Raw genomic sequence first — 10,258 nt, forward strand, 5'->3', positions numbered from 1 at the left:
AAACGTTTTCGTAGAGGCCTGCATGAATCGTAACGGTAGAACAAGGACAATTTTTGGGTTCCTTGGGCTACCTGCTACTACTCGTCGTCAGAGTGTTTTGCGGTGTCGCTATTCCTTTGAATATTGTTTCATGTGCCCATTTATTAATATACGATGGCCAAGCGGACAGTTGAATAAGTGTCGTTCTAATTCTGACAAAGACGTGAAAGCTTCGCGAAGACAGCATCGAAGTCACAAGCGATGCAGGCTGTTTTGCTGTCCAAACAAGATGGCAGATGTCCAGGAGGCGTGGAAACTAGACGGGAAGGCCGACTGCGTATATATATATATATATATATATATATATATATATATATACACGCAGACTGTATATACGCAGACTGTGTGCGATGGTGGCCAGAATTTGAACACACCCATTATGCGCAATTCGTGATGCCTCCACACGCCATTATATATGCTTACAAAGCTGGGTTTGTCGTCGAATTGTTTCACATTCTCTTTGTGACCAAGTGATGTCTGGGTCTCGGTTCTCCTTTCTCACATACAGGTGGTGAAACGACTGTAGACAGTAAGTGATCTATGTGTGTTGCTCTTTTTGATCGAAACTTTTAGTGCCTATATGTTAACGAGAGACGCTCCCCTCCCCCCAACAGGTTCCTGAAACTGTTCTATATGTTGACATTACGCTTCTTACAAACAGAGACTCTCGCACGCTTGCGATTTTCCTCGCACTGGTACAGAACCGGCGGGGAAGGCAATGGTGAGCCGCAGTGTAGCAACAAAACAGAAGCGTGCCGATTTTTCACAATCTTCGTCTTCGGCTAATCACAAATTTACAGATAAATTTCGCTGCTAAACGCAGGAAAAATTAATTATATGTGTGCCTGAGGCATGATTCGCAATTATTATTTATTATTTATTTATTTCAATATACTGCACGCCGAGGTTGCCGGCCCAAAGCAAGAGGGGCGTAGCTGTACGAAAACATTTACTTGAACGAGCGTGACCGGAATTCACACATTCATAGCAAACAGCTGCACGAACAAGCGGGACTACAAGATACATATTCACAAGTAAGCAGCCCGTCAATGGTCTATAGAATGTGCAGTACGCTGAAAGCGATCATTTACATGAACAGGAGAAACCAGAATTTGTACATTCATAATTAGAAATGCTTAATAAGCAGACAACTGCATGAAGGAGCGGGACCTTAAATTACTCGCTCATCGGTAAGCTAACAATAAAGCTAACAGTAAAAAAGAAATGGACACCAAAATAGCGGCGCATAAAACGACCTCCACGCACATCAAACATACCAAAACATCGATATCACACATTCGCTGACAAATATTTTTCTAGGCAATGATGAAAATCGGGGGCTTGAATGACGAACTCGGGTAACTGATTCAATTCCGATATTGTTCTCAGGAAGAAACTGTTATAAGAAGCAACTGCTCTACTAAGGACAGGTATGCAGCATGGTTCGAGGTGTGAACCGTTCTTCTTGATGTCAGCTGATCTAGACAGGACGGGAGCGTGATATTTGTACAGGATGTTATCTTGGAAAGATAAACGGAGAGAGAGAGCGAAAAGGGAAAGAAAGACAGGGACGGCTATCTTTCTGAGTATCCCAAGGGGCGTAATCTGTTTGTTCACCATCAGCGCTGAGATAGCTACGTCTCGCCAGTACTTTCCGAGGATAAAACGAACCGCTTTCTATTGAGTGCTCTCGAGCTGGTGAATATCCTTCTTTGCATGCGGGTCCCAAAGCGCACAGGAATATTCTAGCTTTGGTTCAATGAATGTATAGTACGATAACGGTGTGATATTTAGAAGGCGTGTCCCAAATTTTACGTGTAAGAAAGCATAGCTGCCTAAACGCCGAGGAGCAAATTTCCGCTATGTGAGCCTATGTGTGATTGGTATACTTTATAGTTCTTGTGTGCAGTTTTTCCATATGTATAATGCCAGCCAATATTTTTTTTTTATCGTGTAATCCTCTTTCCTGCCCAACCTTATATTTGCCGTGATACCACATTATCATCAATTCCTCTCCATTTCTTTGTGTTAAACTGCAACTTTGAGCCGTATGTTTGTATACTGTCGAGTTACTTTGCACTTTTATTACCCCCCTTACTCAATGCCCGGTCAAGGGGCCTGTAAGGTATTTTCAATAAATAAATAAATAAATAAATAAATAAATAAATAAATAAGTAAATAAATAAATGAATGAATGAATGAATGAATGAATGAATGAATGAATGAATGAATGAATAAATAAATAAATAAATAAATAAATAAATAAATAAATTGTACTGTAAACTAACGAGCAGTGGGGCTGTTGCTTTGAGAGAGAGAACGACGACGAGAGAGACAAACCTTGTTTCGGGGCTCGATCGGCTGTATCACCTCTCGCTGCTCTATCATTCCAGTCGCGAACGCCTACTGTCCAAAGTTCTTCACGACAAAATAAATAATCGTAGTGGTTAAAGAATGCTTAAGCTCGCGAAAAGATTTTGTTCCGCACTTACGCTGCCTGCAGAGTCTTTTTTAATTTTCGTTTGATGTGGATGATGTCAAGGTTGATCCAGGGTTGCGACGACGTTTGTTTTAGCTCTTCTTGTGGGTACAAACTGTTCAGTACAATGATATAGAACTTCCTTAAACCACTTCCATGAAAAGTTAACATCTTCGAAACCCTTGTATATTAATTTCCTTTCCAAATAATCATTGATACTTTCATCATCAGCACTTTCATAGTATGTACGTTAATGTATGCACGTTAATTAGGCAATTCTATCACTAGTAGCATGTGGAGCACTCTAGGAAAATAATAGCAAGCTATGGTCTGAAAAACTGTTTTAAAAGTTTAGGCTAATAACAGAAAGGTCCAGCAATGCATTTTCGCCACTTGGTTCATGCACAACTTGGTCGAGGTTCATTGCTAAAAGCATGTCTAGCATAACATTACACGATTCGTGGTTTTTCTAGTTGAGTCGCCTCCAGTCTATGCAGGGCACAGTGAAATTACCGGTAATAACAACATTGCGATCTCAATGCAACAGGAGGAAATCATACAATTCCTCGAGATACATATCAGCAGCATCGGGTGGCCTATAGACTGCGCAAAGCAAAAATGTCAAGCCTAATATTGTTACATTTAAAAATGAACTCTCGTGGTTTGGAATCTGGTCCAGGGAACTTGTAGCAATATTATTTTTCCCTATAACCACTAGACCACCGCCTCATGCACTTCTATGACATCTGTATAATTTAAAACCTGGCCGCACAATTTCGTTACTGCGTACTTTATTCGAAAGCCATGTTTCGATGATTACAACAAGTGGCACGTTATAATCAAGAAGTAGCAATTCTAGTTTATGTATCTTATTTACAATACATCTTGCATTCAGCGAGAGGATGCGCAGTTGCTGAGGCACCTCAAATAGCTATCGATCATCTTGCGCATCCACTGCTTTCTTTACTAAAACACGTTCATTTGAGACATCGTTCCAAACACAGACTGAATTATCGATGCGAAGTCTATCTTTCAGCAAAAAAACCTTCTTTCCACTCTATCTGTTTTAGCACTGTGCCATAAGTTCTTTCGTTTCTTTCGCGTTTCATCAGAAAAGTCATTTTGAAGGAATATACGAGTCTCTTTCAATTTGTTTGATTCGTGTAAGACTTCTTGTTTCTCCGAATAATTTTCAAAGTACAAAATGTCTGGTCGGTTTGATGACGCCTTTCCCAGCCTATGTATAAGTGCAACAGACGAACAGCGAACACCAAGCTTGTCCTCCAGTACTTCCTTAACAACTTTCTGCCGGAGCGTCTCCTGTGTTTCATCTTTGGTTTCATTATTTCCAAACACCCCCCCCCTCCCCCTCCCAAGATTAGATCTTCTACTACTGTCTTCCAGTTCCACTAACTTCTTTTGGTGGCTTTTATCGTTTCCTGAATTTCACTCAGGGTAGGATTAGAGCTAGCAATAGAATTGGGTTTCTTTGTTACTTCCTTGATTTCTTTTTCTATTTTCGATACTATGTCTGTCAGGGATTCGATGATTTTGCCGGTTTCATCTAGTCTTTTCACGACGTCACTCAGGTCGTTTCGTATAGCCTTCTCTTCCTCTATAAGCGTTTGGAAGCATTTTAGTGACCCCAGGACCAGGGTTTTTTTCCACGTCTCCACACAGTAAAAGCTTACATAGATGAAAACACTCCCAAACAATTTTCAGAAGTCTATGTGGGCACAGCGCAATGAACAAGCATCGCTCATCATTCTCTTATGAACCGTAATAACTAACCTGAAAGCAGGATAAAGTACGCACGATAAAGTACGCACCACTGCGGCTTCGCCGGTGACACTGAAGTTTTCGCTCAGCAGCGCCGGGTTTACAAGAAACTTGATTGGTGACATCACTCCCCATGCTCCCGTGGCGGCGCCGACTGGATCCATTGTTAGAAGGCGGTTGCTGTAGCCTGCAGTGTCAGTCGTTGCCGTGGTCACCTCTGTAGATGGCCATTCCAGGTGCCAGGGTGGTGCCGCCTATATGACTGATAGCAGCAATGCCTGAAAGCACAATAAAGTACGCATTTTCAGGGTTCTGACCACTGCGCCTTCGCCAGGCCCATTATGCCTGATTATGTCATTTCGAACCGCAGTAAGGAGTGTCTCATGCATTGAGCCAGTTCGAGAACACTTTTTGTTGGGGGGGTACGGCCAGCTAACATTACACGGGATTAGAAGTTCCTTGCGGTCACTGTCTCACTGCTTTCGAGGCGCGTACAGAACAGCCTACAAAAACGAGAATTGAACAAAGAACTCGGCGTCATGTTCAGTGGCGTACCAGCCACTTCTAGAGTGGGAGAATATAGAGATATGGCATACTTTCTCCCCAATTGTTGGCAGGGGGGGGGGGGGGGACAAGTGCCCACTTTGCCCCCCTTCGGTAGCGCGCCTATGGCTGTGATAATCCTTGACTCCTTGAAACGCTTTCGCCAAATTTGCTAAAGGGAGACTTGAACGAAATTGCCCATGTACGGGAGAGAACTTAACAGACTGGCTAAAGTTTCAAGTGTCAGTGTATGTTGCGCGTGGCGAAATGCGTTGGGAATACTCATACATGTGGAATATTCTAGCTCTAATATTTCAATCAGTAGCGCATGAAAAATGAAAAAGAAAGCGGTATTCACCGAAGGCATAGCATATATATACATATATACAATAACGTTCGTGTCGTTGTAAGACCACATGTATGATTTATCCATAAGTTTTGGTTTCCTACGTAATATGACACATTGTGAAGAAACGCGCACGCGCGCACATACACGCACACACTCACACGCGCACGCTCACAAACACGCACGCACGCGCAAGAAAACGAAGCGATGTCCCGTGCTGCCAAGAAGTTGGAACAGCGAGGCGTTGATTTCTCGGCAACTAGTGTTTTCCTTCTTTTTTTTCTCTTCATTATGTCATAAGAAAGATCACGCTCTATGGCTAACTGTAGTTTAAGGGGGGAAAAAGGACCAATATGCGAAATCACTCTAAGACGCAGAAGAGCTTGCTACACGAGACAAGTGGGCTTCGTTGTAATGAAGCACTACGTTTTAGTAAAGTTAAAGGGGAAAATAATTTGGTGGATATTTCGCCGACCACCGCATGATGTGGCCCGCCCATTTCGAGCGAAATAAGATTTAAATCAGTCTTTTAAACATTGGAGAGCTACATGCTCTAAGCTCACTAAATAAATGAGGAGAAGGGTACGCACATAACCCTTAGTTTCCCTAACCTTCGCGAACAAACTACTTAGCCTTCGTTTAATGTTATATGTGTAAAGGATGACAGCGAGCGATGGTGAAGGAGCCCATTTAATGACGATGACAAGAGGCATTTATTGAGGGGTGGTTCGAAGGCCTATAATGGGGATTAGGAAAAGGAGGGGGGAGACGTATTCAATAAAGTCGCAGTGCCTGTTTCAAAACAGTTAAGGATGTTAGTCAAGATGCGGATAGAAGTAGCACGCGCTTTCATATAGTGTTCGTGTTTTTGTGAGATCACTTTTTCATTCACTTTTCTTTAATAATAACAGTATTGTCACTGATTAGCGGCTGGAGGATACTGAAAACATGTTGAGATGCACAGCTTACGATCGTTGAAAGGTTATGACAAACATCGCTGTTCTTTTTTTATTCTTCCAGCAATGCCTCCACCTTTCGACCCTAAAGGTCTTTCTGGCAAGTATAAAAACATTTTTTTACGATCATTTGACGGCCTAGTTCTTTGCGGTCCGAATTAATAATTCGAGTTTGAACGGTCCAGTCATTATTAGATTGCTGGGTTTCCGTACTTTAAGGTATTTCAAAGTGGATCTACAGTGGTATTTTATTCATACGATGGTGCACCCAATAACGCGCACGTTTTATGGCGCAATGAAATAAAGCGCTAGCTTTAGGTTACCTTTCACACAAGTACGTTAAGCAGACAGCATAAACGCCGAAATGCTCGCTTAGCCGAATTGAACGATTATATAGCATTTAAGAGACATAAAGCCGTTGTCCTTACGTCGTTTTGAAAAGGGATGATGAAATAACGATAAATTTCGAGGTAACTTAACCACCAACCTCGCGAAATCCGTAACGGAAAGATAAATAAAAGGAAAGAAAAAGAAAGGGGCAGTTTCGCCCGTAGGCCAAGCAATGAAAACAATGGCAAGGTTTGACGCTGCGCTCCAAGGCATCTTAAAGCTGTTCAACAGCTTTAGGGCAACAAAGGCAACAAAGCGTGTTCATCGCTTCCGCGCAACGCTCAGAGAAGACGGCCCGGCCTCGCTCGCATTGACTAGGCGATCGCGGCGCTCCCGTTAGCCAGGCGCGCGGCGAGTCACGTGGTCAGGCGGAAACCCAGCTGCGGAGAGCGCATGCGCCAACCCAGTGGCGGCGGCGGAGCTCGGCGCGGCGAGTCACGGGATGCGTTGCGCGAAGCTACGGTCAAATGAAGGTCAAATTTCTGGCAACGGCGAAACTCGGCTCGACGCAGTTAGTAAAACTTTCGCTTTAAATGTGCAGAGAAAGAAATGGTTCAACGCTGCCGTACAGAGATCGACTGCATTGGAGAAGCTACAGCGGCGTTTCACTTAGTGGACGCTGGTTACGCGAAAGCGTATGCACATCGCGAACATGCACAACGAGCACCACGGCGTAGATGCACAAACGGTAAAGGCGCGAACGCGGCCGCGGTCGCTACATTGACCTCGACGTTAAAACGCCTGGCGCGCCACAGGCAAAGCGCACATCACTACACATGCAAGGAAGAGACGCCGCGCTCACGCAGAGCGAGCGCTGCAGCGATTTTCTTCTCCACCTCCAGACCCCTTCCATGTCCGGCGCTCGCTTTCCTAGCGGCTTCAAACGTAATCTCGTTGATCTCACAGACGGGCCGTGCAAGCTTACGCGTAAAAGCACAAACAGTGGCTAAATTCATCCGTGTGGTTAGCATAGCTACAACACCGCGGCGCGGAGGACTCGGGATATAGTGCTTCGTCATTCGCAAAAATAGCGTTAGCAGACTTCATTCTGTGGTATATTCCAACTTAAAGGTTTTTGTGCGCAAGCAAACAGGGACGAAGAAGAGCAGCAACACAAGGACGAGCGCTTTCTAACAACTGGTTTTATTTTTGAAGAACCACCTGCTTAAATACCCACAGATCTGCGCGATCTAGTCAACAGAGCACGCCTATAGCGCATATAATACCCACAGATCTGCGCGATCTAGTCAACAGAGCACGTCTATGGCACATATAACAACACTTGTGATAAAAAGACGTGGACCAAAGCCACCCGGTCAACATAAGAAGGGTAAGGCGCATGAAACAACCACTGACAATAAAGTGCGTTAAAGATGTGATGACAGAAGCGAATTTTCTTTATCCAACAATGAAACAGAATGCTGTGTTGCTCACTTACAGCCATGGTAGATAGTCAACACACAAGGTTCAAGGAAGGAAGGTATAAGTGGGGGGAGAAGGAAAGGCAGGGAGAAACTTACTTATTCCGCTTACAGGCTAAATGTGGATAAGTTCATCGCCTGTGTTTTCTTTCGGGGGCTTACAAACTGGATTTCTGAGCAAGAGGAACAGCACAAATAATTTGGTGAAAAGAACAAAAAAGAAGCGGACAACGTAATTTTTCTTCTGTTACAGTGCCCCCTTTCACTCGAGACTCAAATGAAAAAGTCATCTGTAAGTATATAATTATCTTGCTCACTATATAATTATGGCTACTCCATATGACATTTCACCTTATGTCTCAGCGGGCTTCTATTTAAGAATTTGAGTATACTCGCACAATAATTTTGAGTAGCTATTTATAGACATTGCGTCTTTTTTTTTTGTGTGTGTGTGTGTGTGGGAGTTGAGGTAGTTAGATAGATGTGGGGGTTACTCGCTCCTTACAACATTACCTACAGAAGGGGAATCTGCCACCATCTATATACGAGTTTCCCATCGATGCTGTGCGTGTGAAGGATGTGATGTGGGCGGTTCGGCTCGCCCTGAATGTGGTTTGACGTTGAACACGATCATGGCTGTAAAAATAAATCTTTTCTACAATGAAAGCTGCATGACAAGTCTGACAGCACACTGACAATGACTGCACACGTATTAAGCCAACCAAAAAGAAAGCTTAAGAAAAGAAAACATGCGATTGAAACCGACGCATAGTGAGTACAAAATACTGCATAATAAACTTCACTCGTCATTCGTGCGGTGTGAGTGATCCACCGGTACAGTTCTTGTTTCATATAACTGCACACCTTAGTGCTAGTTCTTGTGCTCTAGAAAACAAAATGTACCGTTACCCAACAAAAACGAAAAGAAAGAAATCGTATGATACGGTGTTTTAGTAGAGACCCAACCATTCTGACACACGCGCCTTCATTGTATCTCGAGGTGCTATTTCGAACACTCAAAATCCGTCATGTTGCATGTTGAGCCAATCAGAGAACACGCGGGCGTCCTGTGAGCCAATGAGCGATGGCTATAGACAGCCAATTTCGCACTGTGGTGGAACCTCGGAACTGTCAAGAATAACACCTTTGGATTTGCGAGAAATATGCCGACCTGAAGCCTACACTTTTCGGTATGTATAGGCATACAACAGCACAACGAAGCGCCACACCTTCCTTTATTGGGAATAGCAAAAAAAAAAAAGAAAGGAAAAAGTTTTGATACTGACCATACACCCAAGGCCACCTATAAAGCCAGGGAGAGAATCCCACAAAATCTGTAGCTACAAAAGTAAACATCCTCGTGATGTTAATGCATACTCGGGAGACGCAGGCAGTGGTGGTATGCAGGGACTTTGTCACAACGCAAACGACGGCGTCGAAGGAACAAGCTTGGCGTCAACATTCTCTCGTGTTTTGCAGATCGCGATCCCGTCACCCATTATCCCCCACGGACAACGAAGAAGAAATCGCCTCAGACGAGTGTTCCGACGGCTGAAGGTAATGCTCCGTTTCAGGTTCACGCGGACTCTATAGTGAGCACAAAGCCATGCGCCTCTTTTGTTTGTTGCGACGCAGGTGGGCTTAGCTTAAGGGTTCGAACTCGTTGAGTCTCCGTAAGCGTTGAGCGATCTGAAAAAGATGCCAACGCAATATTTATTGGAAGATGTAAATAGAGCCCTATGGCAGTACAGTATGGATTAATACAAAGAAAAAAAAAAAAAACACGAAAGCAAGAGCAACAAACGGACACCACGTGAACGCAGCGCTCCTTTAATTTGACAACAGGGAAACAAGCATCAAATAAACAGAGGGCGTGTTGTCGCCTTCTTGTTGTCGGTTTTCGTCTTTATGCGCTTCTTCTATTTATCACGCATTACCAGATTACCCAACAGTTTATGCTTCTCGATAAGTAAACAAATTTGGGGAGAGGGAAAGGGGGGGGGGTCAGTGCCACTCCTTGCTGCACTGTGTTCGTGTGCTTCCTCTGTTTTCGATCGATGTCCGCTATCTATTAGCTGATCAGCAAATAAAAAAAAATAAGTCAGTCAGTAGGACGATCGGCCTGGCTAGTCTAGACAGCAGTTTATAGTCTATACTGCACTGTGTCTCACAGTCCAGTATAGTCCCTTCCGGTCCCGTGGGTTAGTGTCCGCGGTTGAAGCGTTCGGTGGATACACGTATATCGTTCGAGGCAGAAAATCTTCGAAATTCTGACTTTTTGATCAAACTCACATAAAAGCAGCCG

This window comes from Dermacentor andersoni, chromosome 3, assembly GCF_023375885.2.
Source record: "Dermacentor andersoni chromosome 3, qqDerAnde1_hic_scaffold, whole genome shotgun sequence".
NCBI lineage: Eukaryota > Metazoa > Arthropoda > Arachnida > Ixodida > Ixodidae > Dermacentor > Dermacentor andersoni.